Here is a 26,919-nt window from a genome sequence, read left to right as displayed (position 1 = left end):
GAGTTTCTGGAAATGTCTTCCCTGCGGCAATCTTTTGCTACGTCTCCACAGTGGGTGTCGGTTGTAGGCCTTGGTGTGGCCCAAGTGGCAAACCATTTCTGATCATCTCTTCTTGGCCAAATGGCTCAAGATCAAGCGTAGTGTCTGTTCTTATTAGTTTAATATCTGTTAGGTCCCCTATTTGGGGACCATATATTAAATGGATTTTTGGAACAGGGAGCTGGAAATGGAGCTTGCTTTGTCACACGGAACCTTCACGGGGATGGAGGGTGTGGTTATGCAGATTCAAAACGCGTTGCGCACAGCTTGAACACATGCACACCGCAGAACTGTCATCGACAGAGCATCCAGAGTTTCTGGAAATGTCTTCCCTGCGGCAATCTTTTGCTACGTCTTAACAGTGGGTGTCGGTTGTAGGCCTTGGTGCGGCCCAAGTGGCAAACCATTTCTGATCATCTCTTCTCGGCCAAATGGATCAAGATCAAGCGTAGTGTCTGTTATTAGTTTAATATCTGATACGTCCCCTATTTGGGGACCATATATTACATGGATTTTTGGAACAGGGAGCTGGAAATGGTGCTTGCTTTGTCACACGGAACCTTCACGGGGATGGAGGGTGTGGTTATGCAGATTCAAAACGCGTTGCGCACAGCTTGAACACATGCACACCGCAGAACTGTCATCGACAGAGCATCCAGAGTTTCTGGAAATGTCTTCCCTGCGGCAATCTTTTGCTACGTCTCCACAGTGGGTGTCGGTTGTAGGCCTTGGTGCGGCCCAAGTGGCAAACCATTTCTGATCATCTCTTCTCGGCCAAATGGCTCAAGATCAAGCGTAGTGTCTGTTCTTATTAGTTTAATATCTGATACGTCCCCTATTTGGGGACCATATATTAAATGGATTTTTGGAACAGGGAGCTGGAAATTTAGCTTGCTTTGTCACACGGAACCTTCACGGGGATGGAGGGTGTGGTTATGCAGATTCAAAACGCGTTGCGCACAGCTTGAACACATGCACACCGCAGAACTGTCATAGACAGATCATCCAGAGTTTCTGGAAATGTCTTCCCTGCGGCAATCTTTTGCTACGTCTCCACAGTGGGTGTCGGTTGTAGGCCTTGGTGCGGCCCAAGTGGCAAACCATTTCTGATCATCTCTTCTCGGCCAAATGGCTCAAGATCAAGTGTAGTGTCTGTTCTTATTAGTTTAATATCTGATACGTCCCCTATTTGGGGACCATATATTAAATGGATTTTTGGAACAGGGAGCTGGAAATGGAGCTTGCTTTGTCGCACGGAACCTTCACGGGGATGGAGGGTGTGGTTATGCAGATTCAAAACGCGTTGCACACAGCTTGAACACATGCACACCGCAGAACTGTCATCGATAGAGCATCCAGAGTTTCTGGAAATGTCTTCCCTGCGGCAATATTTTGCTACGTCTCACAGTGGATGTCGGTTGTAGGCCTTGGTGCGGCCCAAGTGGCAAACCATTTCTGATCATCTCTTCTCGGCCAAATGGCTCAAGATCAAGCGTAGTGTCTGTTCTTATTAGTTTAATATCTGATACGTCCCCTATTTGGGGACCATATATTAAATGGATTTTTGGAACAGGGAGCTGGAAATGGAGCTTGCTTTGTCGCACGGAACCATCACGGGGGTGGAGGGTGTGGTTATGCAGATTCAAAACGCGTTTCACACAGCTTGAACACATGCACACCGCAGAACTGTCATCGACAGATCATCCAGAGTTTCTGGAAATGTCTTCCCTGCGGCAATCTTTTGCTATGTCTCCACAGTGGGTGTCGGTTGTAGGCCTTGGTGCGGCCCAAGTGGCAAACCATTTCTGATCATCTCTTCTTGGCCAAATGGCTCAAGATCAAGCGTAGTGTCTGTTCTTATTAGTTTAATATCTGATACGTCCCCTATTTGGGGACCATATATTAAATGGATTTTTGGAACAGGGAGCTGGAAATGGAGCTTGCTTTGTCACACGGAACCTTCACGGGGATGGAGGGTGTGGTTATGCAGATTCAAAACGCATTGCGCACAGCTTGAACACATGCACACCGCAGAACTGTCATCGACAGAGCATCCAGAGTTTCTGGAAATGTCTTCCCTGCGGCAATCTTTTGCTACGTCTCCACAGTGGGTGTCGGTTGTAGGCCTTGGTGCGGCCCAAGTGGCAAACCATTTCTGATCAACTCTTCTCGGCCAAATGGCTCAAGATCAAGTGTAGTGTCTGTCCTTATTAGTTTAATATCTGATACGTCCCCTATTTGGGGACCATATATTAAATGGATTTTTGGAACAGGGAGCTGGAAATGGAGCTTGCTTTGTCGCACGGAACCTTCACGGGGATGGAGGGTGTGGTTATGCAGATTCAAAACGCGTTGCTCAGAGCTTGAACACATGCACACCGCAGAACTGTCATCGACAGAGCATCCAGAGTTTCTGGAAATGTCTTCCCTGCGGCAATCTTTTGCTACGTCTCCACAGTGGGTGTCGGTTGTAGGCCTTGGTGCGGCCCAAGTGGCAAACCATTTCTGATCATCTCTTCTCTGCCAAATGGCTCAAGATCAAGCGTAGTGTCTGTTCTTATTAGTTTAATATCTGATACGTCCCCTATTTGGGGACCATATATTAAATGGATTTTTGGAACAGGGAGCTGGAAATGGAGCTTGCTTTGTCACACGGAACCTTCACGGGGATGGAGGGTGTGGTTATGCAGATTCAAAACGCGTTGCGCACAGCTTGAACACATGCACACCGCAGAACTGTCATCGACAGAGCATCCAGAGTTTCTGGAAATGTCTTCCCTGCGGCAATCTTTTGCTACGTCTCCACAGTGGGTGTCGGTTGTAGGCCTTGGTGCGGCCCAAGTGGCAAACCATTTCTGATCATCTCTTCTCGGCCAAATGGCTCAAGATCAAGCGTAGTGTCTGTTCTTATTAGTTTAATATCTGTTACGTCCCCTATTTGGGGACCATATATTAAATGGATTTTTGGAACAGGGAGCTGGAAATGGAGCTTGCTTTGTCACACGGAACCTTCACGGGGATGGAGGGTGTGGTTATGCAGATTCAAAACGCGTTGCGCACAGCTTGAACACATGCACACCGCAGAACTGTCATCAACAGAGCATCCAGAGTTTCTGGAAATGTCTTCCCTGCGGCAATCTTTTGCTACGTCTTAACAGTGGGTGTCGGTTGTAGGCCTTGGTGCGGCCCAAGTGGCAAACCATTTCTGATCATCTCTTCTCGGCCAAATGGATCAAGATCAAGCGTAGTGTCTGTTCTTATTAGTTTAATATCTGATACGTCCCCTATTTGGGGACCATATATTAAATGGATTTTTGGAACAGGGAGCTGGAAATGGAGCTTGCTTTGTCACACGGAACCTTCAAGGGGATGGAGGGTGTGGTTATGCAGATTCAAAACGCGTTGCGCACAGCTTGAACACATGCACACCGCAGAACTGTCATCGACAGAGCATCCAAAGTTTCTGGAAATGTCTTCCCTGCGGCAATCTTTTGCTACGTCTCCACAGTGGGTGTCGGTTGTAGGCCTTGGTGCGGCCCAAGTGGCAAACCATTTCTGATCATCTCTTCTCGGCCAAATGGCTCAAGATCAAGCGTAGTGTCTGTTCTTATTAGTTTAATATCTGATACGTCCCCTATTTGGGGACCATATATTAAATGGATTTTTGGAACAGGGAGCTGGAAATGGAGCTTGCTTTGTCGCACGGAACCTTCACGGGGGTGGAGGGTGTGGTTATGCAGATTCAAAATGCGTTTCGCACAGCTTGAACACATGCACACCGCAGAACTGTCATCGACAGATCATCCAGAGTTTCTGGAAATGTCTTCCCTGCGGCAATCTTTTGCTACGTCTCCACAGTGGGTGTCGGTTGTAGGCCTTGGTGCGGCCCAAGTGGCAAACCATTTCTGATCATCTCTTCTCGGCCAAATGGCTCAAGATCAAGCGTAGTGTCTGTTCTTATTAGTTTAATATCTGATACGTCCCCTATTTGGGGACCATATATTAAATGGATTTTTGGAACAGGGAGCTGGAAATGGAGCTTGCTTTGTCACACGGAACCTTCACGGGGATGGAGGGTGTGGTTATGCAGATTCAAAACGCGTTGCGCACAGCTTGAACACATGCACACCGCAGAACTGTCATCAACAGAGCATCCAGAGTTTCTGGAAATGTCTTCCCTGCGGCAATCTTTTGCTACGTCTCCACAGTGGGTGTCGGTTGTAGGCCTTGGTGCGGCCCAAGTGGCAAACCATTTCTGATCAACTCTTCTCGGCCAAATGGCTCAAGATCAAGTGTAGTGTCTGTTCTTATTAGTTTAACATCTGATACGTCCCCTATTTGGGGACCATATATTAAATGGATTTTTGGAACAGGGAGCTGGAAATGGAGCTTGCTTTGTCGCACGGAACCTTCACGGGGGTGGAGGGTGTGGTTATGCAGATTCAAAATGCGTTTCGCACAGCTTGAACACATGCACACCGCAGAACTGTCATCGACAGATCATCTAGAGTTTCTGGAAATGTCTTCCCTGCGGCAATCTTTTGCTACGTCTCCACAGTGGGTGTCGGTTGTAGGCCTTGGTGCGGCCCAAGTGGCAAACCATTTCTGATCATCTCTTCTCGGCCAAATGGCTCAAGATCAAGCGTAGTGTCTGTTCTTATTAGTTTAATATCTGATACGTCCCCTATTTGGGGACCATATATTAAATGGATTTTTGGAACAGGGAGCTGGAAATGGAGCTTGCTTTGTCACACGGAACCTTCACGGGGATGGAGGGTGTGGTTATGCAGATTCAAAACGCGTTGCGCACAGCTTGAACACATGCACACCGCAGAACTGTCATCAACAGAGCATCCAGAGTTTCTGGAAATGTCTTCCCTGCGGCAATCTTTTGCTACGTCTCCACAGTGGGTGTCGGTTGTAGGCCTTGGTGCGGCCCAAGTGGCAAACCATTTCTGATCAACTCTTCTCGGCCAAATGGCTCAAGATCAAGTGTAGTGTCTGTTCTTATTAGTTTAACATCTGATACGTCCCCTATTTGGGGACCATATATTAAATGGATTTTTGGAACAGGGAGCTGGAAATGGAGCTTGCTTTGTCGCACGGAACCTTCACGGGGATGGAGGGTGTGGTTATGCAGATTCAAAACGCGTTGCGCACAGCTTGAACACATGCACACCGCAGAACTGTCATCGACAGAGCATCCAGAGTTTCTGGAAATGTCTTCCCTGCGGCAATCTTTTGCTACGTCTCCACAGTGGATGTCGGTTGTATGCCTTGGTGCGGCCCAAGTGGCAAACCATTTCTGATCATTTCTTCTCGGCCAAATGGCTCAAGATCAAGCGTAGTGTCTGTTCTTATTAGTTTAATATCTGATACGTCCCCTATTTGGGGACCATACATTAAATGGATTTTTGGAACAGGGAGCTGGAAATGGAGCTTGCTTTGTCACACGGAACCTTCACGGGGATGAAGGGTGTGGTTATGCAGATTCAAAACGCGTTGCGCACAGCTTGAACACATGCACACCGCAGAACTGTCATCGACAGAGCATCCAGAGTTTCTGGAAATGTCTTCCCTGCGGCAATCTTTTGCTACGTCTCCACAGTGGGTGTCGGTTGTAGGCCTTGGTGCAGCCCAAGTGGCAAACCATTTCTGATCATCTCTTCTTGGCCAAATGGCTCAAGATCAAGTGTAGTGTCTGTTCTTATTAGTTTAATATCTGATACGTCCCCTATTTGGGGACCATATATTAAATGGATTTTTGGAACAGGGAGCTGGAAATGGAGCTTGCTTTGTCGCACGGAACCTTCACGGGGATGGAGGGTGTGGTTATGCAGATTCAAAACGCGTTGCGCACAGCTTGAACACATGCACACCGCAGAACTGTCATCGATAGAGCATCCAGAGTTTCTGGAAATGTCTTCCCTGCGGCAATCTTTTGCTACGTCTCACAGTGGATGTCGGTTGTAGGCCTTGGTGCGGCCCAAGTGGCAAACCATTTCTGATCATCTCTTCTCGGCCAAATGGCTCAAGATCAAGCGTAGTGTCTGTTCTTATTAGTTTAATATCTGATACGTCCCCTATTTGGGGACCATATATTAAATGGATTTTTGGAACAGGGAGCTGGAAATGGAGCTTGCTTTATCACACGGAACCTTCACGGGGATGGAGGGTGTGGTTATGCAGATTCAAAACGCGTTGCGCACAGCTTGAACACATGCACACCGCAGAACTGTCATCGACAGAGCATCCAGAGTTTCTGGAAATGTCTTCCCTGCGGCAATCTTTTGCTACGTCTCCACAGTTGGTGTCGGCTGTAGGCCTTGGTGCGGCCCAAGTGGCAAACCATTTCTGATCATCTCTTCTCGGCCAAATGGCTCAAGATCAAGCGTAGTGTCTGTTCTTATTAGTTTAATATCTGATACGTCCCCTATTTGGGGACCATATATTAAATGGATTTTTGGAACAGGGAGCTGGAAATGGAGCTTGCTTTGTCACACGGAACCTTCACGGGGATGGAGGGTGTGGTTATGCAGATTCAAAATGCGTTGCGCACAGCTTGAACACATGCACACCGCAGAACTGTCATCGACAGAGCATCCAGAGTTTCTGGAAATGTCTTCCCAGCGGCAATCTTTTGCTACGTCTCCACAGTGGGTGTCGGTTGTAGGCCTTGGTGCGGCCCAAGTGGCAAACCATTTCTGATCATCTCTTCTCGGCCAAATGGCTCAAGATCAAGCGTAGTGTCTGTTCTTATTAGTTTAATATCTGATACGTCCCCTATTTGGGGACCATACATTAAATGGATTTTTGGAACAGGGAGCTGGAAATGGAGCTTGCTTTGTCACATGGAACCTTCACGGGGATGAAGGGTGTGGTTATGCAGATTCAAAACGCGTTGCGCACAGCTTGAACACATGCACACCGCAGAACTGTCGACAGAGCATCCAGAGTTTCTGGAAATGTCTTCCCTGCGGCAATCTTTTGCTACGTCTCCACAGTGGGTGTTGGTTGTAGGCCTTGGTGCGGCCCAAGTGGCAAACCATTTCTGATCATCTCTTCTCGGCCAAATGGCTCAAGATCAAGTGTAGTGTCTGTTCTTATTAGTTTAATATCTGATACGTCCCCTATTTGGGGACCATATATTAAATGGATTTTTGGAACAGGGAGCTGGAAATGGAGCTTGCTTTGTCGCACGGAACCTTCACAGGGATGGAGGGTGTGGTTATGCAGATTCAAAACGCGTTGCGCACAGCTTGAACACATGCACACCGCAGAACTGTCATCGATAGAGCATCCAGAGTTTCTGGAAATGTCTTCCCTGCGGCAATCTTTTGCTACGTCTCACAGTGGATGTCGGTTGTAGGCCTTGGTGCGGCCCAAGTGGCAAACCATTTCTGATCATCTCTTCTCGGCCAAATGGCTCAAGATCAAGCGTAGTGTCTGTTCTTATTAGTTTAATATCTGATACGTCCCCTATTTGGGGACCATATATTAAATGGATTTTTGGAACAGGGAGCTGGAAATGGAGCTTGCTTTGTCACACGGAACCTTCACGGGGATGGAGGGTGTGGTTATGCAGATTCAAAACGCGTTGCGCACAGCTTGAACACATGCACACCGCAGAACTGTCATCGACAGAGCATCCAGAGTTTCTGGAAATGTCTTCCCTGCGGCAATCTTTTGCTACGTCTCCACAGTTGGTGTCGGTTGTAGGCCTTGGTGCGGCCCAAGTGGCAAACCATTTCTGATCATCTCTTCTCGGCCAAATGGCTCAAGATCAAGCGTAGTGTCTGTTCTTATTAGTTTAATATCTGTTACGTCCCCTATTTGGGGACCATATATTAAATGGATTTTTGGAACAGGGAGCTGGAAATGGAGCTTGCTTTGTCACACGGAACCTTCACGGGGATGGAGGGTGTGGTTATGCAGATTCAAAATGCGTTTCGCACAGCTTGAACACATGCACACCGCAGAACTGTCATCAACAGAGCATCCAGAGTTTCTGGAAATGTCTTCCCTGCGGCAATCTTTTGCTACGTCTTAACAGTGGGTGTCGGTTGTAGGCCTTGGTGCGGCCCAAGTGGCAAACCATTTCTGATCATCTCTTCTCGGCCAAATGGATCAAGATCAAGCGTAGTGTCTGTTCTTATTAGTTTAATATCTGATACGTCCCCTATTTGGGGACCATATATTAAATGGATTTTTGGAACAGGGAGCTGGAAATGGAGCTTGCTTTGTCACACGGAACCTTCACGGGGATGGAGGGTGTGGTTATGCAGATTCAAAACGCGTTGCGCACAGCTTGAACACATGCACACCGCAGAACTGTCATCGACAGAGCATCCAGAGTTTCTGGAAATGTCTTCCCTGCGGCAATCTTTTGCTACGTCTCCACAGTGGGTGTCGGTTGTAGGCCTTGGTGCGGCCCAAGTGGCAAACCATTTCTGATCATCTCTTCTCGGCCAAATGGCTCAAGATCAAGCGTAGTGTCTGTTCTTATTAGTTTAATATCTGATACGTCCCCTATTTGGGGACCATATATTAAATGGATTTTTGGAACAGGGAGCTGGAAATGGAGCTTGCTTTGTCACACGGAACCTTCACGGGGGTGGAGGGTGTGGTTATGCAGATTCAAAATGCGTTTCGCACAGCTTGAACACATGCACACCGCAGAACTGTCATCGACAGATCATCCAGAGTTTCTGGAAATGTCTTCCCTGCGGCAATCTTTTGCTACGTCTCCACAGTGGGTGTCGGTTGTAGGCCTTGGTGCGGCCCAAGTGGCAAACCATTTCTGATCATCTCTTCTCGGCCAAATGGCTCAAGATCAAGCGTAGTGTCTGTTCTTATTAGTTTAATATCTGATACGTCCCCTATTTGGGGACCATATATTAAATGGATTTTTGGAACAGGGAGCTGGAAATGGAGCTTGCTTTGTCACACGGAACCTTCACGGGGATGGAGGGTGTGGTTATGCAGATTCAAAACGCGTTGCGCACAGCTTGAACACATGCACACCGCAGAACTGTCATCAACAGAGCATCCAGAGTTTCTGGAAATGTCTTCCCTGCGGCAATCTTTTGCTATGTCTCCACAGTGGGTGTCGGTTGTAGGCCTTGGTGCGGCCCAAGTGGCAAACCATTTCTGATCAACTCTTCTCGGCCAAATGGCTCAAGATCAAGTGTAGTGTCTGTTCTTATTAGTTTAACATCTGATACGTCCCCTATTTGGGGACCATATATTAAATGGATTTTTGGAACAGGGAGCTGGAAATGGAGCTTGCTTTGTCGCACGGAACCTTCACGGGGATGGAGGGTGTGGTTATGCAGATTCAAAACGCGTTGCGCACAGCTTGAACACATGCACACCGCAGAACTGTCATCGATAGAGCATCCAGAGTTTCTGGAAATGTCTTCCCTGCGGCGATCTTTTGCTACGTCTCCACAGTGGATGTCGGTTGTAGGCCTTGGTGCGGCCCAAGTGGCAAACCATTTCTGATCATCTCTTCTCGGCCAAATGGCTCAAGATCAAGCGTAGTGTCTGTTCTTATTAGTTTAATATCTGATGCGTCCCCTATTTGGGGACCATATATTAAATGGATTTTTGGAACAGGGAGCTGGAAATGGAGCTTGCTTTGTCACACGGAACCTTCACGGGGATGGAGGGTGTGGTTAGGCAGATTCAAAATGCGTTGCGCACAGCTTGAACACATGCACACCGCAGAACTGTCGTCGACAGAGCATCCAGAGTTTCTGGAAATGTCTTCCCTGCGGCAATCTTTTGCTACGTCTCCACAGTTGGTGTCGGTTGTAGGCCTTGGTGCGGCCCAAGTGGCAAACCATTTCTGATCATCTCTTCTCGGCCAAATGGCTCAAGATCAAGCGTAGTGTCTGTTCTTATTAGTTTAATACCTGATACGTCCCCTATTTGGGGACCATATATTAAATGGATTTTTGGAACAGGGAGCTGGAAATGGAGCTTGCTTTGTCGCACGCAACCTTCACGGGGATGGAGGGTGTGGTTATGCAGATTCAAAACGCGTTGCGCACAGCTTGAACACATGCACACCGCAGAACTGTCATCGACAGAGCATCCAGAGTTTCTGGAAATGTCTTCCCTGCGGCAATCTTTTGCTACGTCTCCACAGTTGGTGTCGGTTGTAGGCCTTGGTGCGGCCCAAGTGGCAAACCATTTCTGATCATCTCTTCTCGGCCAAATGGCTCAAGATCAAGCGTAGTGTCTGTTCTTATTAGTTTAATATCTGTTACGTCCCCTATTTGGGGACCATATATTAAATGGATTTTTGGAACAGGGAGCTGGAAATGGAGCTTGCTTTGTCACACGGAACCTTCACGGGGATGGAGGGTGTGGTTATGCAGATTCAAAATGCGTTTCGCACAGCTTGAACACATGCACACCGCAGAACTGTCATCAACAGAGCATCCAGAGTTTCTGGAAATGTCTTCCCTGCGGCAATCTTTTGCTACGTCTTAACAGTGGGTGTCGGTTGTAGGCCTTGGTGCGGCCCAAGTGGCAAACCATTTCTGATCATCTCTTCTCGGCCAAATGGATCAAGATCAAGCGTAGTGTCTGTTCTTATTAGTTTAATATCTGATACGTCCCCTATTTGGGGACCATATATTAAATGGATTTTTGGAACAGGGAGCTGGAAATGGAGCTTGCTTTGTCACACGGAACCTTCACGGGGATGGAGGGTGTGGTTATGCAGATTCAAAACGCGTTGCGCACAGCTTGAACACATGCACACCGCAGAACTGTCATCGACAGAGCATCCAGAGTTTCTGGAAATGTCTTCCCTGCGGCAATCTTTTGCTACGTCTCCACAGTGGGTGTCGGTTGTAGGCCTTGGTGCGGCCCAAGTGGCAAACCATTTCTGATCATCTCTTCTCGGCCAAATGGCTCAAGATCAAGCGTAGTGTCTGTTCTTATTAGTTTAATATCTGATACGTCCCCTATTTGGGGACCATATATTAAATGGATTTTTGGAACAGGGAGCTGGAAATGGAGCTTGCTTTGTCACACGGAACCTTCACGGGGGTGGAGGGTGTGGTTATGCAGATTCAAAATGCGTTTCGCACAGCTTGAACACATGCACACCGCAGAACTGTCATCGACAGATCATCCAGAGTTTCTGGAAATGTCTTCCCTGCGGCAATCTTTTGCTACGTCTCCACAGTGGGTGTCGGTTGTAGGCCTTGGTGCGGCCCAAGTGGCAAACCATTTCTGATCATCTCTTCTCGGCCAAATGGCTCAAGATCAAGCGTAGTGTCTGTTCTTATTAGTTTAATATCTGATACGTCCCCTATTTGGGGACCATATATTAAATGGATTTTTGGAACAGGGAGCTGGAAATGGAGCTTGCTTTGTCACACGGAACCTTCACGGGGATGGAGGGTGTGGTTATGCAGATTCAAAACGCGTTGCGCACAGCTTGAACACATGCACACCGCAGAACTGTCATCAACAGAGCATCCAGAGTTTCTGGAAATGTCTTCCCTGCGGCAATCTTTTGCTACGTCTCCACAGTGGGTGTCGGTTGTAGGCCTTGGTGCGGCCCAAGTGGCAAACCATTTCTGATCAACTCTTCTCGGCCAAATGGCTCAAGATCAAGTGTAGTGTCTGTTCTTATTAGTTTAACATCTGATACGTCCCCTATTTGGGGACCATATATTAAATGGATTTTTGGAACAGGGAGCTGGAAATGGAGCTTGCTTTGTCGCACGGAACCTTCACGGGGATGGAGGGTGTGGTTATGCAGATTCAAAACGCGTTGCGCACAGCTTGAACACATGCACACCGCAGAACTGTCATCGATAGAGCATCCAGAGTTTCTGGAAATGTCTTCCCTGCGGCGATCTTTTGCTACGTCTCCACAGTGGATGTCGGTTGTAGGCCTTGGTGCGGCCCAAGTGGCAAACCATTTCTGATCATCTCTTCTCGGCCAAATGGCTCAAGATCAAGCGTAGTGTCTGTTCTTATTAGTTTAATATCTGATGCGTCCCCTATTTGGGGACCATATATTAAATGGATTTTTGGAACAGGGAGCTGGAAATGGAGCTTGCTTTGTCACACGGAACCTTCACGGGGATGGAGGGTGTGGTTAGGCAGATTCAAAATGCGTTGCGCACAGCTTGAACACATGCACACCGCAGAACTGTCGTCGACAGAGCATCCAGAGTTTCTGGAAATGTCTTCCCTGCGGCAATCTTTTGCTACGTCTCCACAGTTGGTGTCGGTTGTAGGCCTTGGTGCGGCCCAAGTGGCAAACCATTTCTGATCATCTCTTCTCGGCCAAATGGCTCAAGATCAAGCGTAGTGTCTGTTCTTATTAGTTTAATACCTGATACGTCCCCTATTTGGGGACCATATATTAAATGGATTTTTGGAACAGGGAGCTGGAAATGGAGCTTGCTTTGTCGCACGCAACCTTCACGGGGATGGAGGGTGTGGTTATGCAGATTCAAAACGCGTTGCGCACAGCTTGAACACATGCACACCGCAGAACTGTCATCGATAGAGCATCCAGAGTTTCTGGAAATGTCTTCCCTGCGGCGATCTTTTGCTACATCTCCACAGTGGATGTCGGTTGTAGGCCTTGGTGCGGCCCAAGTGGCAAACCATTTCTGATCATCTCTTCTCGGCCAAATGGCTCAAGATCAAGCGTAGTGTCTGTTCTTATTAGTTTAATATCTGATACGTCCCCTATTTGGGGACCATATATTAAATGGATTTTTGGAACAGGGAGCTGGAAATGGAGCTTGATCTGTCACACGGAACCTTCACGGGGATGGAGGGTGTGGTTATGCAGATTCAAAACGCGTTGCGCACAGCTTGAACACATGCACACCGCAGAACTGTCATCGACAGAGCATCCAGAGTTTCTGGAAATGTCTTCCCTGCGGCAATCTTTTGCTACGTCTCCACAGTGGGTGTCGGTTGTAGGCCTTGGTGCGGCCCAAGTGGCAAACCATTTCTGATCAACTCTTCTCGGCCAAATGGCTCAAGATCAAGTGTAGTGTCTGTCCTTATTAGTTTAATATCTGATACGTCCCCTATTTGGGGACCATATATTAAATGGATTTTTGGAACAGGGAGCTGGAAATGGAGCTTGCTTTGTCGCACGGAACCTTCACGGGGATGGAGGGTGTGGTTATGCAGATTCAAAACGCGTTGCTCAGAGCTTGAACACATGCACACCGCAGAACTGTCATCGACAGAGCATCCAGAGTTTCTGGAAATGTCTTCCCTGCGGCAATCTTTTGCTACGTCTCCACAGTGGGTGTCGGTTGTAGGCCTTGGTGCGGCCCAAGTGGCAAACCATTTCTGATCATCTCTTCTCTGCCAAATGGCTCAAGATCAAGCGTAGTGTCTGTTCTTATTAGTTTAATATCTGATACGTCCCCTATTTGGGGACCATATATTAAATGGATTTTTGGAACAGGGAGCTGGAAATGGAGCTTGCTTTGTCACACGGAACCTTCACGGGGATGGAGGGTGTGGTTATGCAGATTCAAAACGCGTTGCGCACAGCTTGAACACATGCACACCGCAGAACTGTCATCGACAGAGCATCCAGAGTTTCTGGAAATGTCTTCCCTGCGGCAATCTTTTGCTACGTCTCACAGTGGATGTCGGTTGTAGGCCTTGGTGCGGCCCAAGTGGCAAACCATTTCTGATCATCTCTTCTCGGCCAAATGGCTCAAGATCAAGCGTAGTGTCTGTTCTTATTAGTTTAATATCTGATACGTCCCCTATTTGGGGACCATATATTAAATGGATTTTTGGAACAGGGAGCTGGAAATGGAGCTTGCTTTATCACACGGAACCTTCACGGGGATGGAGGGTGTGGTTATGCAGATTCAAAACGCGTTGCGCACAGCTTGAACACATGCACACCGCAGAACTGTCATCGACAGAGCATCCACAGTTTCTGGAAATGTCTTCCCTGCGGCAATCTTTTGCTACGTCTCCACAGTTGGTGTCGGTTGTAGGCCTTGGTGCGGCCCAAGTGGCAAACCATTTCTGATCATCTCTTCTCGGCCAAATGGCTCAAGATCAAGCGTAGTGTCTGTTCTTATTAGTTTAATATCTGATACGTCCCCTATTTGGGGACCATATATTAAATGGATTTTTGGAACAGGGAGCTGGAAATGGAGCTTGCTTTGTCACACGGAACCTTCACGGGGATGGAGGGTGTGGTTATGCAGATTCAAAATGCGTTGCGCACAGCTTGAACACATGCACACCGCAGAACTGTCATCGACAGAGCATCCAGAGTTTCTGGAAATGTCTTCCCAGCGGCAACCTTTTGCTACGTCTCCACAGTGGGTGTCGGTTGTAGGCCTTGGTGCGGCCCAAGTGGCAAACCATTTCTGATCATCTCTTCTCGGCCAAATGGCTCAAGATCAAGCGTAGTGTCTGTTCTTATTAGTTTAATATCTGATACGTCCCCTATTTGGGGACCATACATTAAATGGATTTTTGGAACAGGGAGCTGGAAATGGAGCTTGCTTTGTCACATGGAACCTTCACGGGGATGAAGGGTGTGGTTATGCAGATTCAAAACGCGTTGCGCACAGCTTGAACACATGCACACCGCAGAACTGTCATCGACAGAGCATCCAGAGTTTCTGGAAATGTCTTCCCTGCGGCAATCTTTTGCTACGTCTCCACAGTGGGTGTCGGTTGTAGGCCTTGGTGCGGCCCAAGTGGCAAACCATTTCTGATCATCTCTTCTCGGCCAAATGGCTCAAGATCAAGTGTAGTGTCTGTTCTTATTAGTTTAATATCTGATACGTCCCCTATTTGGGGACCATATATTAAATGGATTTTTGGAACAGGGAGCTGGAAATGGAGCTTGCTTTGTCGCACGGAACCTTCACAGGGATGGAGGGTGTGGTTATGCAGATTCAAAACGCGTTGCGCACAGCTTGAACACATGCACACCGCAGAACTGTCATCGATAGAGCATCCAGAGTTTCTGGAAATGTCTTCCCTGCGGCAATCTTTTGCTACGTCTCACAGTGGATGTCGGTTGTAGGCCTTGGTGCGGCCCAAGTGGCAAACCATTTCTGATCATCTCTTCTCGGCCAAATGGCTCAAGATCAAGCGTAGTGTCTGTTCTTATTAGTTTAATATCTGATACGTCCCCTATTTGGGGACCATATATTAAATGGATTTTTGGAACAGGGAGCTGGAAATGGAGCTTGCTTTGTCACACGGAACCTTCACGGGGATGGAGGGTGTGGTTATGCAGATTCAAAACGCGTTGCGCACAGCTTGAACACATGCACACCGCAGAACTGTCATCGACAGAGCATCCAGAGTTTCTGGAAATGTCTTCCCTGCGGCAATCTTTTGCTACGTCTCCACAGTTGGTGTCGGTTGTAGGCCTTGGTGCGGCCCAAGTGGCAAACCATTTCTGATCATCTCTTCTCGGCCAAATGGCTCAAGATCAAGCGTAGTGTCTGTTCTTATTAGTTTAATATCTGATACGTCCCCTATTTGGGGACCATATATTAAATGGATTTTTGGAACAGGGAGCTGGAAATGGAGCTTGCTTTGTCACACGGAACCTTCACGGGGATGGAGGGTGTGGTTATGCAGATTCAAAACGCGTTGCGCACAGCTTGAACACATGCACACCGCAGAACTGTCGTCGACAGAGCATCCAGAGTTTCTGGAAATGTCTTCCCTGCGGCAATCTTTTGCTACGTCTCCACAGTGGGTGTCGGTTGTAGGCCTTGGTGCGGCCCAAGTGGCAAACCATTTCTGATCATCTCTTCTCGGCCAAATGGCTCAAGATCAAGCGTAGTGTCTGTTCTTATTAGTTTAATATCTGTTACGTCCCCTATTTGGGGACCATATATTAAATGGATTTTTGGAACAGGGAGCTGGAAATGGAGCTTGCTTTGTCACACGGAACCTTCACGGGGATGGAGGGTGTGGTTATGCAGATTCAAAACGCGTTGCGCACAGCTTGAACACATGCACACCGCAGAACTGTCATCGACAGAGCATCCAGAGTTTCTGGAAATGTCTTCCCTGCGGCAATCTTTTGCTACGTCTTAACAGTGGGTGTCGGTTGTAGGCCTTGGTGCGGCCCAAGTGGCAAACCATTTCTGATCATCTCTTCTCGGCCAAATGGATCAAGATCAAGCGTAGTGTCTGTTATTAGTTTAATATCTGATACGTCCCCTATTTGGGGACCATATATTACATGGATTTTTGGAACAGGGAGCTGGAAATGGAGCTTGCTTTGTCACACGGAACCTTCACGGGGATGGAGGGTGTGGTTATGCAGATTCAAAACGCGTTGCGCACAGCTTGAACACATGCACACCGCAGAACTGTCATCGACAGAGCATCCAGAGTTTCTGGAAATGTCTTCCCTGCGGCAATCTTTTGCTACGTCTCCACAGTGGGTGTCGGTTGTAGGCCTTGGTGCGGCCCAAGTGGCAAACCATTTCTGATCATCTCTTCTTGGCCAAATGGCTCAAGATCAAGCGTAGTGTCTGTTCTTATTAGTTTAATATCTGATACGTCCCCTATTTGGGGACCATATATTAAATGGATTTTTGGAACAGGGAGCTGGAAATGGAGCTTGCTTTGTCACACGGAACCTTCACGGGGATGGAGGGTGTGGTTATGCAGATTCAAAACGCGTTGCGCACAGCTTGAACACATGCACACCGCAGAACTGTCATCGACAGAGCATCCAGAGTTTCTGGAAATGTCTTCCCTGCGGCAATCTTTTGCTACGTCTCCACAGTGGGTGTCGGTTGTAGGCCTTGGTGCGGCCCAAGTGGCAAATCATTTCTGATCATCTCTTCTCGGCCAAATGGCTCAAGATCAAGCGTAGTGTCTGTTCTTATTAGTTTAATATCTGATACGTCCCCTATTTGGGGACCATATATTAAATGGATTTTTGGAACAGGGAGCTGGAAATGGAGCTTGCTTTGTCGCACGGAACCATCACGGGGGTGGAGGGTGTGGTTATGCAGATTCAAAACGCGTTGCGCACAGCTTGAACACATGCACACCGCAGAACTGTCATCGACAGATCATCCAGAGTTTCTGGAAATGTCTTCCCTGCGGCAATCTTTTGCTACGTCTCCACAGTGGGTGTCGGCTGTAGGCCTTGGTGCGGCCCAAGTGGCAAACCATTTCTGATCATCTCTTCTCGGCCAAATGGCTCAAGATCAAGTGTAGTGTCTGTTCTTATTAGTTTAATATCTGATACGTCCCCTATTTGGGGACCATATATTAAATGGATTTTTGGAACAGGCAGCTGGAAATGGAGCTTGCTTTGTCGCACGGAACCTTCACGGGGATGGAGGGTGTGGTTATGCAGATTCAAAACGCGTTGCGCACAGCTTGAACACATGCACACCGCAGAACTGTCATCGATAGAGCATCCAGAGTTTCTGGAAATGTCTTCCCTGCGGCAATCTTTTGCTACGTCTCACAGTGGATGTCGGTTGTAGGCCTTGGTGCGGCCCAAGTGGCAAACCATTTCTGATCATCTCTTCTCGGCCAAATGGCTCAAGATCAAGCGTAGTGTCTGTTCTTATTAGTTTAATATCTGATACGTCCCCTATTTGGGGACCATATATTAAATGGATTTTTGGAACAGGGAGCTGGAAATGGAGCTTGCTTTATCACACGGAACCTTCACGGGGGTGGAGGGTGTGGTTATGCAGATTCAAAATGCGTTTCGCACAGCTTGAACACATGCACACCGCAGAACTGTCATCGACAGATCATCCAGAGTTTCTGGAAATGTCTTCCCTGCGGCAATCTTTTGCTACGTCTCCACAGTGGGTGTCGGTTGTAGGCCTTGGTGCGGCCCAAGTGGCAAACCATTTCTGATCATCTCTTCTCGGCCAAATGGCTCAAGATCAAGCGTAGTGTCTGTTCTTATTAGTTTAATATCTGATACGTCCCCTATTTGGGGACCATATATTAAATGGATTTTTGGAACAGGGAGCTGGAAATGGAGCTTGCTTTGTCACACGGAACCTTCACGGGGGTGGAGGGTGTGGTTATGCAGATTCAAAATGCGTTTCGCACAGCTTGAACACATGCACACCGCAGAACTGTCATCGACAGATCATCCAGAGTTTCTGGAAATGTCTTCCCTGCGGCAATCTTTTGCTACGTCTCCACAGTGGGTGTCGGTTGTAGGCCTTGGTGCGGCCCAAGTGGCAAACCATTTCTGATCATCTCTTCTCGGCCAAATGGCTCAAGATCAAGCGTAGTGTCTGTTCTTATTAGTTTAATATCTGATACGTCCCCTATTTGGGGACCATATATTAAATGGATTTTTGGAACAGGGAGCTGGAAATGGAGCTTGCTTTGTCACACGGAACCTTCACGGGGATGGAGGGTGTGGTTATGCAGATTCAAAACGCGTTGCGCACAGCTTGAACACATGCACACCGCAGAACTGTCATCAACAGAGCATCCAGAGTTTCTGGAAATGTCTTCCCTGCGGCAATCTTTTGCTACGTCTCCACAGTGGGTGTCGGTTGTAGGCCTTGGTGCGGCCCAAGTGGCAAACCATTTCTGATCAACTCTTCTCGGCCAAATGGCTCAAGATCAAGTGTAGTGTCTGTTCTTATTAGTTTAACATCTGATACGTCCCCTATTTGGGGACCATATATTAAATGGATTTTTGGAACAGGGAGCTGGAAATGGAGCTTGCTTTGTCGCACGGAACCTTCACGGGGATGGAGGGTGTGGTTATGCAGATTCAAAACGCGTTGCGCACAGCTTGAACACATGCACACCGCAGAACTGTCATCGATAGAGCATCCAGAGTTTCTGGAAATGTCTTCCCTGCGGCAATCTTTTGCTACGTCTCCACAGTTGGTGTCGGTTGTAGGCCTTGGTGCGGCCCAAGTGGCAAACCATTTCTGATCATCTCTTCTCGGCCAAATGGCTCAAGATCAAGCGTAGTGTCTGTTCTTATTAGTTTAATACCTGATACGTCCCCTATTTGGGGACCATATATTAAATGGATTTTTGGAACAGGGAGCTGGAAATGGAGCTTGCTTTGTCGCACGCAACCTTCACGGGGATGGAGGGTGTGGTTATGCAGATTCAAAACGCGTTGCGCACAGCTTGAACACATGCACACCGCAGAACTGTCATCGATAGAGCATCCAGAGTTTCTGGAAATGTCTTCCCTGCGGCGATCTTTTGCTACATCTCCACAGTGGATGTCGGTTGTAGGCCTTGGTGCGGCCCAAGTGGCAAACCATTTCTGATCATCTCTTCTCGGCCAAATGGCTCAAGATCAAGCGTAGTGTCTGTTCTTATTAGTTTAATATCTGATACGTCCCCTATTTGGGGACCATATATTAAATGGATTTTTGGAACAGGGAGCTGGAAATGGAGCTTGATCTGTCACACGGAACCTTCACGGGGATGGAGGGTGTGGTTATGCAGATTCAAAACGCGTTGCGCACAGCTTGAACACATGCACACCGCAGAACTGTCATCGACAGAGCATCCAGAGTTTCTGGAAATGTCTTCCCTGCGGCAATCTTTTGCTACGTCTCCACAGTGGGTGTCGGTTGTAGGCCTTGGTGCGGCCCAAGTGGCAAACCATTTCTGATCAACTCTTCTCGGCCAAATGGCTCAAGATCAAGTGTAGTGTCTGTCCTTATTAGTTTAATATCTGATACGTCCCCTATTTGGGGACCATATATTAAATGGATTTTTGGAACAGGGAGCTGGAAATGGAGCTTGCTTTGTCGCACGGAACCTTCACGGGGATGGAGGGTGTGGTTATGCAGATTCAAAACGCGTTGCTCAGAGCTTGAACACATGCACACCGCAGAACTGTCATCGACAGAGCATCCAGAGTTTCTGGAAATGTCTTCCCTGCGGCAATCTTTTGCTACGTCTCCACAGTGGGTGTCGGTTGTAGGCCTTGGTGCGGCCCAAGTGGCAAACCATTTCTGATCATCTCTTCTCTGCCAAATGGCTCAAGATCAAGCGTAGTGTCTGTTCTTATTAGTTTAATATCTGATACGTCCCCTATTTGGGGACCATATATTAAATGGATTTTTGGAACAGGGAGCTGGAAATGGAGCTTGCTTTGTCACACGGAACCTTCACGGGGATGGAGGGTGTGGTTATGCAGATTCAAAACGCGTTGCGCACAGCTTGAACACATGCACACCGCAGAACTGTCATCGACAGAGCATCCAGAGTTTCTGGAAATGTCTTCCCTGCGGCAATCTTTTGCTACGTCTCACAGTGGATGTCGGTTGTAGGCCTTGGTGCGGCCCAAGTGGCAAACCATTTCTGATCATCTCTTCTCGGCCAAATGGCTCAAGATCAAGCGTAGTGTCTGTTCTTATTAGTTTAATATCTGATACGTCCCCTATTTGGGGACCATATATTAAATGGATTTTTGGAACAGGGAGCTGGAAATGGAGCTTGCTTTATCACACGGAACCTTCACGGGGATGGAGGGTGTGGTTATGCAGATTCAAAACGCGTTGCGCACAGCTTGAACACATGCACACCGCAGAACTGTCATCGACAGAGCATCCAGAGTTTCTGGAAATGTCTTCCCTGCGGCAATCTTTTGCTACGTCTCCACAGTTGGTGTCGGTTGTAGGCCTTGGTGCGGCCCAAGTGGCAAACCATTTCTGATCATCTCTTCTCGGCCAAATGGCTCAAGATCAAGCGTAGTGTCTGTTCTTATTAGTTTAATATCTGATACGTCCCCTATTTGGGGACCATATATTAAATGGATTTTTGGAACAGGGAGCTGGAAATGGAGCTTGCTTTGTCACACGGAACCTTCACGAGGATGGAGGGTGTGGTTATGCAGATTCAAAACGCGTTGCGCACAGCTTGAACACATGCACACCGCAGAACTGTCGTCGACAGAGCATCCAGAGTTTCTGGAAATGTCTTCCCTGCGGCAATCTTTTGCTACGTCTCCACAGTGGGTGTCGGTTGTAGGCCTTGGTGCGGCCCAAGTGGCAAACCATTTCTGATCATCTCTTCTCGGCCAAATGGCTCAAGATCAAGCGTAGTGTCTGTTCTTATTAGTTTAATATCTGTTACGTCCCCTATTTGGGGACCATATATTAAATGGATTTTTGGAACAGGGAGCTGGAAATGGAGCTTGCTTTGTCACACGGAACCTTCACGGGGATGGAGGGTGTGGTTATGCAGATTCAAAACGCGTTGCGCACAGCTTGAACACATGCACACCGCAGAACTGTCATCGACAGAGCATCCAGAGTTTCTGGAAATGTCTTCCCTGCGGCAATCTTTTGCTACGTCTTAACAGTGGGTGTCGGTTGTAGGCCTTGGTGCGGCCCAAGTGGCAAACCATTTCTGATCATCTCTTCTCGGCCAAATGGATCAAGATCAAGCGTAGTGTCTGTTATTAGTTTAATATCTGATACGTCCCCTATTTGGGGACCATATATTACATGGATTTTTGGAACAGGGAGCTGGAAATGGAGCTTGCTTTGTCACACGGAACCTTCACGGGGATGGAGGGTGTGGTTATGCAGATTCAAAACGCGTTGCGCACAGCTTGAACACATGCACACCGCAGAACTGTCATCGACAGAGCATCCAGAGTTTCTGGAAATGTCTTCCCTGCGGCAATCTTTTGCTACGTCTCCACAGTGGGTGTCGGTTGTAGGCCTTGGTGCGGCCCAAGTGGCAAACCATTTCTGATCATCTCTTCTCGGCCAAATGGCTCAAGATCAAGCGTAGTGTCTGTTCTTATTAGTTTAATATCTGATACGTCCCCTATTTGGGGACCATATATTAAATGGATTTTTGGAACAGGGAGCTGGAAATGGAGCTTGCTTTGTCACACGGAACCTTCACGGGGATGGAGGGTGTGGTTATGCAGATTCAAAACGCGTTGCGCACAGCTTGAACACATGCACACCGCAGAACTGTCATCGACAGAGCATCCAGAGTTTCTGGAAATGTCTTCCCTGCGGCAATCTTTTGCTACGTCTCCACAGTGGGTGTCGGTTGTAGGCCTTGGTGCGGCCCAAGTGGCAAATCATTTCTGATCATCTCTTCTCGGCCAAATGGCTCAAGATCAAGCGTAGTGTCTGTTCTTATTAGTTTAATATCTGATACGTCCCCTATTTGGGGACCATATATTAAATGGATTTTTGGAACAGGGAGCTGGAAATGGAGCTTGCTTTGTCGCACGGAACCATCACGGGGGTGGAGGGTGTGGTTATGCAGATTCAAAACGCGTTGCGCACAGCTTGAACACATGCACACCGCAGAACTGTCATCGACAGATCATCCAGAGTTTCTGGAAATGTCTTCCCTGCGGCAATCTTTTGCTACGTCTCCACAGTGGGTGTCGGCTGTAGGCCTTGGTGCGGCCCAAGTGGCAAACCATTTCTGATCATCTCTTCTCGGCCAAATGGCTCAAGATCAAGTGTAGTGTCTGTTCTTATTAGTTTAATATCTGATACGTCCCCTATTTGGGGACCATATATTAAATGGATTTTTGGAACAGGCAGCTGGAAATGGAGCTTGCTTTGTCGCACGGAACCTTCACGGGGATGGAGGGTGTGGTTATGCAGATTCAAAACGCGTTGCGCACAGCTTGAACACATGCACACCGCAGAACTGTCATCGATAGAGCATCCAGAGTTTCTGGAAATGTCTTCCCTGCGGCAATCTTTTGCTACGTCTCACAGTGGATGTCGGTTGTAGGCCTTGGTGCGGCCCAAGTGGCAAACCATTTCTGATCATCTCTTCTCGGCCAAATGGCTCAAGATCAAGCGTAGTGTCTGTTCTTATTAGTTTAATATCTGATACGTCCCCTATTTGGGGACCATATATTAAATGGATTTTTGGAACAGGGAGCTGGAAATGGAGCTTGCTTTGTCGCACGGAACCATCACGGGGGTGGAGGGTGTGGTTATGCAGATTCAAAACGCGTTTCACACAGCTTGAACACATGCACACCGCAGAACTGTCATCGACAGATCATCCAGAGTTTCTGGAAATGTCTTCCCTGCGGCAATCTTTTGCTATGTCTCCACAGTGGGTGTCGGTTGTAGGCCTTGGTGCGGCCCAAGTGGCAAACCATTTCTGATCATCTCTTCTCTGCCAAATGGCTCAAGATCAAGCGTAGTGTCTGTTCTTATTAGTTTAATATCTGATACGTCCCCTATTTGGGGACCATATATTAAATGGATTTTTGGAACAGGGAGCTGGAAATGGAGCTTGCTTTGTCACACGGAACCTTCACGGGGATGGAGGGTGTGGTTATGCAGATTCAAAACGCATTGCGCACAGCTTGAACACATGCACACCGCAGAACTGTCATCGACAGAGCATCCAGAGTTTCTGGAAATGTCTTCCCTGCGGCAATCTTTTGCTACGTCTCCACAGTGGGTGTCGGTTGTAGGCCTTGGTGCGGCCCAAGTGGCAAACCATTTCTGATCAACTCTTCTCGGCCAAATGGCTCAAGATCAAGTGTAGTGTCTGTCCTTATTAGTTTAATATCTGATACGTCCCCTATTTGGGGACCATATATTAAATGGATTTTTGGAACAGGGAGCTGGAAATGGAGCTTGCTTTGTCGCACGGAACCTTCACGGGGATGGAGGGTGTGGTTATGCAGATTCAAAACGCGTTGCTCAGAGCTTGAACACATGCACACCGCAGAACTGTCATCGACAGAGCATCCAGAGTTTCTGGAAATGTCTTCCCTGCGGCAATCTTTTGCTACGTCTCCACAGTGGGTGTCGGTTGTAGGCCTTGGTGCGGCCCAAGTGGCAAACCATTTCTGATCATCTCTTCTCTGCCAAATGGCTCAAGATCAAGCGTAGTGTCTGTTCTTATTAGTTTAATATCTGATACGTCCCCTATTTGGGGACCATATATTAAATGGATTTTTGGAACAGGGAGCTGGAAATGGAGCTTGCTTTGTCACACGGAACCTTCACGGGGATGGAGGGTGTGGTTATGCAGATTCAAAACGCGTTGCGCACAGCTTGAACACATGCACACCGCAGAACTGTCATCGACAGAGCATCCAGAGTTTCTGGAAATGTCTTCCCTGCGGCAATCTTTTGCTACGTCTCCACAGTGGGTGTCGGTTGTAGGCCTTGGTGCGGCCCAAGTGGCAAACCATTTCTGATCATCTCTTCTCGGCCAAATGGCTCAAGATCAAGCGTAGTGTCTGTTCTTATTAGTTTAATATCTGTTACGTCCCCTATTTGGGGACCATATATTAAATGGATTTTTGGAACAGGGAGCTGGAAATGGAGCTTGCTTTGTCACACGGAACCTTCACGGGGATGGAGGGTGTGGTTATGCAGATTCAAAATGCGTTTCGCACAGCTTGAACACATGCACACCGCAGAACTGTCGTCGACAGAGCATCCAGAGTTTCTGGAAATGTCTTCCCTGCGGCAATCTTTTGCTACGTCTTAACAGTGGGTGTCGGTTGTAGGCCTTGGTGCGGCCCAAGTGGCAAACCATTTCTGATCATCTCTTCTCGGCCAAATGGATCAAGATCAAGCGTAGTGTCTGTTCTTATTAGTTTAATATCTGATACGTCCCCTATTTGGGGACCATATATTAAATGGATTTTTGGAACAGGGAGCTGGAAATGGAGCTTGCTTTGTCACACGGAACCTTCACGGGGATGGAGGGTGTGGTTATGCAGATTCAAAACGCGTTGCGCACAGCTTGAACACATGCACACCGCAGAACTGTCATCGACAGAGCATCCAGAGTTTCTGGAAATGTCTTCCCTGCGGCAATCTTTTGCTACGTCTCCACAGTGGGTGTCGGTTGTAGGCCTTGGTGCGGCCCAAGTGGCAAACCATTTCTGATCATCTCTTCTCGGCCAAATGGCTCAAGATCAAGCGTAGTGTCTGTTCTTATTAGTTTAATATCTGATACGTCCCCTATTTGGGGACCATATATTAAATGGATTTTTGGAACAGGGAGCTGGAAATGGAGCTTGCTTTGTCACACGGAACCTTCACGGGGGTGGAGGGTGTGGTTATGCAGATTCAAAATGCGTTTCGCACAGCTTGAACACATGCACACCGCAGAACTGTCATCGACAGATCATCCAGAGTTTCTGGAAATGTCTTCCCTGCGGCAATCTTTTGCTACGTCTCCACAGTGGGTGTCGGTTGTAGGCCTTGGTGCGGCCCAAGTGGCAAACCATTTCTGATCAACTCTTCTCGGCCAAATGGCTCAAGATCAAGTGTAGTGTCTGTTCTTATTAGTTTAACATCTGATACGTCCCCTATTTGGGGACCATATATTAAATGGATTTTTGGAACAGGGAGCTGGAAATGGAGCTTGCTTTGTCGCACGGAACCTTCACGGGGATGGAGGGTGTGGTTATGCAGATTCAAAACGCGTTGCGCACAGCTTGAACACATGCACACCGCAGAACTGTCATCGATAGAGCATCCAGAGTTTCTGGAAATGTCTTCCCTGCGGCGATCTTTTGCTACGTCTCCACAGTGGATGTCGGTTGTAGGCCTTGGTGCGGCCCAAGTGGCAAACCATTTCTGATCATCTCTTCTCGGCCAAATGGCTCAAGATCAAGCGTAGTGTCTGTTCTTATTAGTTTAATATCTGATGCGTCCCCTATTTGGGGACCATATATTAAATGGATTTTTGGAACAGGGAGCTGGAAATGGAGCTTGCTTTGTCACACGGAACCTTCACGGGGATGGAGGGTGTGGTTAGGCAGATTCAAAATGCGTTGCGCACAGCTTGAACACATGCACACCGCAGAACTGTCGTCGACAGAGCATCCAGAGTTTCTGGAAATGTCTTCCCTGCGGCAATCTTTTGCTACGTCTCCACAGTTGGTGTCGGTTGTAGGCCTTGGTGCGGCCCAAGTGGCAAACCATTTCTGATCATCTCTTCTCGGCCAAATGGCTCAAGATCAAGCGTAGTGTCTGTTCTTATTAGTTTAATACCTGATACGTCCCCTATTTGGGGACCATATATTAAATGGATTTTTGGAACAGGGAGCTGGAAATGGAGCTTGCTTTGTCGCACGCAACCTTCACGGGGATGGAGGGTGTGGTTATGCAGATTCAAAACGCGTTGCGCACAGCTTGAACACATGCACACCGCAGAACTGTCATCGATAGAGCATCCAGAGTTTCTGGAAATGTCTTCCCTGCGGCGATCTTTTGCTACATCTCCACAGTGGATGTCGGTTGTAGGCCTTGGTGCGGCCCAAGTGGCAAACCATTTCTGATCATCTCTTCTCGGCCAAATGGCTCAAGATCAAGCGTAGTGTCTGTTCTTATTAGTTTAATATCTGATACGTCCCCTATTTGGGGACCATATATTAAATGGATTTTTGGAACAGGGAGCTGGAAATGGAGCTTGATCTGTCACACGGAACCTTCACGGGGATGGAGGGTGTGGTTATGCAGATTCAAAACGCGTTGCGCACAGCTTGAACACATGCACACCGCAGAACTGTCATCGACAGAGCATCCAGAGTTTCTGGAAATGTCTTCCCTGCGGCAATCTTTTGCTACGTCTCCACAGTGGGTGTCGGTTGTAGGCCTTGGTGCGGCCCAAGTGGCAAACCATTTCTGATCAACTCTTCTCGGCCAAATGGCTCAAGATCAAGTGTAGTGTCTGTCCTTATTAGTTTAATATCTGATACGTCCCCTATTTGGGGACCATATATTAAATGGATTTTTGGAACAGGGAGCTGGAAATGGAGCTTGCTTTGTCGCACGGAACCTTCACGGGGATGGAGGGTGTGGTTATGCAGATTCAAAACGCGTTGCTCAGAGCTTGAACACATGCACACCGCAGAACTGTCATCGA

The 26,919-nt window shown here is 47.9% G+C and overlaps 77 pseudogenes; all 77 read left to right on the top strand.

Moving 5' to 3' along the window:
• Positions 1-104: 104 nt before the first annotated feature.
• LOC143796947 (U2 spliceosomal RNA) lies at positions 105-278 on the top strand (annotated as a pseudogene).
• A 176-nt stretch (positions 279-454) lies between these two features.
• On the top strand, positions 455-603 carry LOC143797404 (U2 spliceosomal RNA; annotated as a pseudogene).
• A 198-nt stretch (positions 604-801) lies between these two features.
• Positions 802-975, top strand: LOC143795913 (U2 spliceosomal RNA; annotated as a pseudogene).
• Positions 976-1,151: 176 nt separating this feature from the next.
• LOC143801498 (U2 spliceosomal RNA) lies at positions 1,152-1,325 on the top strand (annotated as a pseudogene).
• A 175-nt stretch (positions 1,326-1,500) lies between these two features.
• On the top strand, positions 1,501-1,712 carry LOC143794606 (U2 spliceosomal RNA; annotated as a pseudogene).
• A 138-nt stretch (positions 1,713-1,850) lies between these two features.
• On the top strand, positions 1,851-2,024 carry LOC143795613 (U2 spliceosomal RNA; annotated as a pseudogene).
• Positions 2,025-2,200: 176 nt separating this feature from the next.
• LOC143795972 (U2 spliceosomal RNA) lies at positions 2,201-2,374 on the top strand (annotated as a pseudogene).
• Positions 2,375-2,550: 176 nt separating this feature from the next.
• Positions 2,551-2,724, top strand: LOC143795843 (U2 spliceosomal RNA; annotated as a pseudogene).
• Positions 2,725-2,900: 176 nt separating this feature from the next.
• LOC143796671 (U2 spliceosomal RNA) lies at positions 2,901-3,074 on the top strand (annotated as a pseudogene).
• Positions 3,075-3,250: 176 nt separating this feature from the next.
• Positions 3,251-3,424, top strand: LOC143797138 (U2 spliceosomal RNA; annotated as a pseudogene).
• Positions 3,425-3,600: 176 nt separating this feature from the next.
• On the top strand, positions 3,601-3,774 carry LOC143794245 (U2 spliceosomal RNA; annotated as a pseudogene).
• Positions 3,775-3,950: 176 nt separating this feature from the next.
• On the top strand, positions 3,951-4,124 carry LOC143794956 (U2 spliceosomal RNA; annotated as a pseudogene).
• A 176-nt stretch (positions 4,125-4,300) lies between these two features.
• Positions 4,301-4,474, top strand: LOC143794189 (U2 spliceosomal RNA; annotated as a pseudogene).
• A 176-nt stretch (positions 4,475-4,650) lies between these two features.
• LOC143794955 (U2 spliceosomal RNA) lies at positions 4,651-4,824 on the top strand (annotated as a pseudogene).
• A 176-nt stretch (positions 4,825-5,000) lies between these two features.
• LOC143794280 (U2 spliceosomal RNA) lies at positions 5,001-5,174 on the top strand (annotated as a pseudogene).
• A 176-nt stretch (positions 5,175-5,350) lies between these two features.
• Positions 5,351-5,502, top strand: LOC143796216 (U2 spliceosomal RNA; annotated as a pseudogene).
• Positions 5,503-5,700: 198 nt separating this feature from the next.
• LOC143801582 (U2 spliceosomal RNA) lies at positions 5,701-5,874 on the top strand (annotated as a pseudogene).
• A 175-nt stretch (positions 5,875-6,049) lies between these two features.
• Positions 6,050-6,223, top strand: LOC143794733 (U2 spliceosomal RNA; annotated as a pseudogene).
• Positions 6,224-6,399: 176 nt separating this feature from the next.
• Positions 6,400-6,573, top strand: LOC143794954 (U2 spliceosomal RNA; annotated as a pseudogene).
• Positions 6,574-6,749: 176 nt separating this feature from the next.
• LOC143796181 (U2 spliceosomal RNA) lies at positions 6,750-6,901 on the top strand (annotated as a pseudogene).
• Positions 6,902-7,096: 195 nt separating this feature from the next.
• On the top strand, positions 7,097-7,270 carry LOC143801405 (U2 spliceosomal RNA; annotated as a pseudogene).
• Positions 7,271-7,445: 175 nt separating this feature from the next.
• On the top strand, positions 7,446-7,619 carry LOC143794952 (U2 spliceosomal RNA; annotated as a pseudogene).
• Positions 7,620-7,795: 176 nt separating this feature from the next.
• On the top strand, positions 7,796-7,969 carry LOC143796670 (U2 spliceosomal RNA; annotated as a pseudogene).
• Positions 7,970-8,145: 176 nt separating this feature from the next.
• On the top strand, positions 8,146-8,319 carry LOC143797057 (U2 spliceosomal RNA; annotated as a pseudogene).
• Positions 8,320-8,495: 176 nt separating this feature from the next.
• On the top strand, positions 8,496-8,669 carry LOC143794546 (U2 spliceosomal RNA; annotated as a pseudogene).
• Positions 8,670-8,845: 176 nt separating this feature from the next.
• Positions 8,846-9,019, top strand: LOC143794951 (U2 spliceosomal RNA; annotated as a pseudogene).
• A 176-nt stretch (positions 9,020-9,195) lies between these two features.
• On the top strand, positions 9,196-9,369 carry LOC143794278 (U2 spliceosomal RNA; annotated as a pseudogene).
• A 176-nt stretch (positions 9,370-9,545) lies between these two features.
• Positions 9,546-9,719, top strand: LOC143796505 (U2 spliceosomal RNA; annotated as a pseudogene).
• Positions 9,720-9,895: 176 nt separating this feature from the next.
• Positions 9,896-10,067, top strand: LOC143794884 (U2 spliceosomal RNA; annotated as a pseudogene).
• Positions 10,068-10,245: 178 nt separating this feature from the next.
• Positions 10,246-10,419, top strand: LOC143796669 (U2 spliceosomal RNA; annotated as a pseudogene).
• Positions 10,420-10,595: 176 nt separating this feature from the next.
• LOC143797056 (U2 spliceosomal RNA) lies at positions 10,596-10,769 on the top strand (annotated as a pseudogene).
• A 176-nt stretch (positions 10,770-10,945) lies between these two features.
• On the top strand, positions 10,946-11,119 carry LOC143794545 (U2 spliceosomal RNA; annotated as a pseudogene).
• Positions 11,120-11,295: 176 nt separating this feature from the next.
• Positions 11,296-11,469, top strand: LOC143794950 (U2 spliceosomal RNA; annotated as a pseudogene).
• A 176-nt stretch (positions 11,470-11,645) lies between these two features.
• Positions 11,646-11,819, top strand: LOC143794277 (U2 spliceosomal RNA; annotated as a pseudogene).
• Positions 11,820-11,995: 176 nt separating this feature from the next.
• LOC143796504 (U2 spliceosomal RNA) lies at positions 11,996-12,169 on the top strand (annotated as a pseudogene).
• A 176-nt stretch (positions 12,170-12,345) lies between these two features.
• Positions 12,346-12,517, top strand: LOC143794883 (U2 spliceosomal RNA; annotated as a pseudogene).
• A 178-nt stretch (positions 12,518-12,695) lies between these two features.
• On the top strand, positions 12,696-12,847 carry LOC143796597 (U2 spliceosomal RNA; annotated as a pseudogene).
• Positions 12,848-13,045: 198 nt separating this feature from the next.
• Positions 13,046-13,219, top strand: LOC143795971 (U2 spliceosomal RNA; annotated as a pseudogene).
• Positions 13,220-13,395: 176 nt separating this feature from the next.
• LOC143795842 (U2 spliceosomal RNA) lies at positions 13,396-13,569 on the top strand (annotated as a pseudogene).
• A 175-nt stretch (positions 13,570-13,744) lies between these two features.
• Positions 13,745-13,918, top strand: LOC143794732 (U2 spliceosomal RNA; annotated as a pseudogene).
• A 176-nt stretch (positions 13,919-14,094) lies between these two features.
• Positions 14,095-14,268, top strand: LOC143794949 (U2 spliceosomal RNA; annotated as a pseudogene).
• Positions 14,269-14,444: 176 nt separating this feature from the next.
• LOC143796180 (U2 spliceosomal RNA) lies at positions 14,445-14,596 on the top strand (annotated as a pseudogene).
• Positions 14,597-14,794: 198 nt separating this feature from the next.
• Positions 14,795-14,968, top strand: LOC143801402 (U2 spliceosomal RNA; annotated as a pseudogene).
• Positions 14,969-15,143: 175 nt separating this feature from the next.
• Positions 15,144-15,317, top strand: LOC143794948 (U2 spliceosomal RNA; annotated as a pseudogene).
• A 176-nt stretch (positions 15,318-15,493) lies between these two features.
• Positions 15,494-15,667, top strand: LOC143794947 (U2 spliceosomal RNA; annotated as a pseudogene).
• Positions 15,668-15,843: 176 nt separating this feature from the next.
• LOC143796668 (U2 spliceosomal RNA) lies at positions 15,844-16,017 on the top strand (annotated as a pseudogene).
• A 176-nt stretch (positions 16,018-16,193) lies between these two features.
• LOC143797374 (U2 spliceosomal RNA) lies at positions 16,194-16,364 on the top strand (annotated as a pseudogene).
• Positions 16,365-16,540: 176 nt separating this feature from the next.
• Positions 16,541-16,714, top strand: LOC143795612 (U2 spliceosomal RNA; annotated as a pseudogene).
• A 176-nt stretch (positions 16,715-16,890) lies between these two features.
• Positions 16,891-17,065, top strand: LOC143795557 (U2 spliceosomal RNA; annotated as a pseudogene).
• A 175-nt stretch (positions 17,066-17,240) lies between these two features.
• Positions 17,241-17,392, top strand: LOC143801607 (U2 spliceosomal RNA; annotated as a pseudogene).
• Positions 17,393-17,589: 197 nt separating this feature from the next.
• LOC143794472 (U2 spliceosomal RNA) lies at positions 17,590-17,763 on the top strand (annotated as a pseudogene).
• Positions 17,764-17,939: 176 nt separating this feature from the next.
• Positions 17,940-18,113, top strand: LOC143794544 (U2 spliceosomal RNA; annotated as a pseudogene).
• A 176-nt stretch (positions 18,114-18,289) lies between these two features.
• LOC143794946 (U2 spliceosomal RNA) lies at positions 18,290-18,463 on the top strand (annotated as a pseudogene).
• A 176-nt stretch (positions 18,464-18,639) lies between these two features.
• LOC143794276 (U2 spliceosomal RNA) lies at positions 18,640-18,813 on the top strand (annotated as a pseudogene).
• A 176-nt stretch (positions 18,814-18,989) lies between these two features.
• On the top strand, positions 18,990-19,161 carry LOC143794881 (U2 spliceosomal RNA; annotated as a pseudogene).
• Positions 19,162-19,339: 178 nt separating this feature from the next.
• Positions 19,340-19,491, top strand: LOC143796596 (U2 spliceosomal RNA; annotated as a pseudogene).
• Positions 19,492-19,689: 198 nt separating this feature from the next.
• On the top strand, positions 19,690-19,863 carry LOC143795969 (U2 spliceosomal RNA; annotated as a pseudogene).
• A 176-nt stretch (positions 19,864-20,039) lies between these two features.
• LOC143795841 (U2 spliceosomal RNA) lies at positions 20,040-20,213 on the top strand (annotated as a pseudogene).
• Positions 20,214-20,388: 175 nt separating this feature from the next.
• Positions 20,389-20,562, top strand: LOC143794731 (U2 spliceosomal RNA; annotated as a pseudogene).
• A 176-nt stretch (positions 20,563-20,738) lies between these two features.
• On the top strand, positions 20,739-20,912 carry LOC143794899 (U2 spliceosomal RNA; annotated as a pseudogene).
• Positions 20,913-21,088: 176 nt separating this feature from the next.
• LOC143796667 (U2 spliceosomal RNA) lies at positions 21,089-21,262 on the top strand (annotated as a pseudogene).
• Positions 21,263-21,438: 176 nt separating this feature from the next.
• On the top strand, positions 21,439-21,609 carry LOC143797372 (U2 spliceosomal RNA; annotated as a pseudogene).
• A 176-nt stretch (positions 21,610-21,785) lies between these two features.
• On the top strand, positions 21,786-21,959 carry LOC143794945 (U2 spliceosomal RNA; annotated as a pseudogene).
• Positions 21,960-22,135: 176 nt separating this feature from the next.
• LOC143795555 (U2 spliceosomal RNA) lies at positions 22,136-22,310 on the top strand (annotated as a pseudogene).
• Positions 22,311-22,485: 175 nt separating this feature from the next.
• LOC143801606 (U2 spliceosomal RNA) lies at positions 22,486-22,637 on the top strand (annotated as a pseudogene).
• Positions 22,638-22,834: 197 nt separating this feature from the next.
• On the top strand, positions 22,835-23,046 carry LOC143794605 (U2 spliceosomal RNA; annotated as a pseudogene).
• A 138-nt stretch (positions 23,047-23,184) lies between these two features.
• On the top strand, positions 23,185-23,358 carry LOC143795840 (U2 spliceosomal RNA; annotated as a pseudogene).
• A 176-nt stretch (positions 23,359-23,534) lies between these two features.
• On the top strand, positions 23,535-23,708 carry LOC143795968 (U2 spliceosomal RNA; annotated as a pseudogene).
• Positions 23,709-23,884: 176 nt separating this feature from the next.
• On the top strand, positions 23,885-24,058 carry LOC143795839 (U2 spliceosomal RNA; annotated as a pseudogene).
• Positions 24,059-24,234: 176 nt separating this feature from the next.
• LOC143796665 (U2 spliceosomal RNA) lies at positions 24,235-24,408 on the top strand (annotated as a pseudogene).
• A 176-nt stretch (positions 24,409-24,584) lies between these two features.
• On the top strand, positions 24,585-24,758 carry LOC143797055 (U2 spliceosomal RNA; annotated as a pseudogene).
• A 176-nt stretch (positions 24,759-24,934) lies between these two features.
• LOC143794543 (U2 spliceosomal RNA) lies at positions 24,935-25,108 on the top strand (annotated as a pseudogene).
• A 176-nt stretch (positions 25,109-25,284) lies between these two features.
• LOC143794275 (U2 spliceosomal RNA) lies at positions 25,285-25,458 on the top strand (annotated as a pseudogene).
• A 176-nt stretch (positions 25,459-25,634) lies between these two features.
• On the top strand, positions 25,635-25,808 carry LOC143796503 (U2 spliceosomal RNA; annotated as a pseudogene).
• Positions 25,809-25,984: 176 nt separating this feature from the next.
• Positions 25,985-26,156, top strand: LOC143794879 (U2 spliceosomal RNA; annotated as a pseudogene).
• Positions 26,157-26,334: 178 nt separating this feature from the next.
• On the top strand, positions 26,335-26,486 carry LOC143796595 (U2 spliceosomal RNA; annotated as a pseudogene).
• Positions 26,487-26,684: 198 nt separating this feature from the next.
• On the top strand, positions 26,685-26,858 carry LOC143795967 (U2 spliceosomal RNA; annotated as a pseudogene).
• The last annotated feature ends 61 nt before the right edge of the window (positions 26,859-26,919 follow it).

The sequence above is a fragment of the Ranitomeya variabilis genome, chromosome 1 (assembly GCF_051348905.1).
Source record: "Ranitomeya variabilis isolate aRanVar5 chromosome 1, aRanVar5.hap1, whole genome shotgun sequence".
NCBI lineage: Eukaryota > Metazoa > Chordata > Amphibia > Anura > Dendrobatidae > Ranitomeya > Ranitomeya variabilis.
This window is presented reverse-complemented; position numbering and strand designations above follow the sequence as displayed.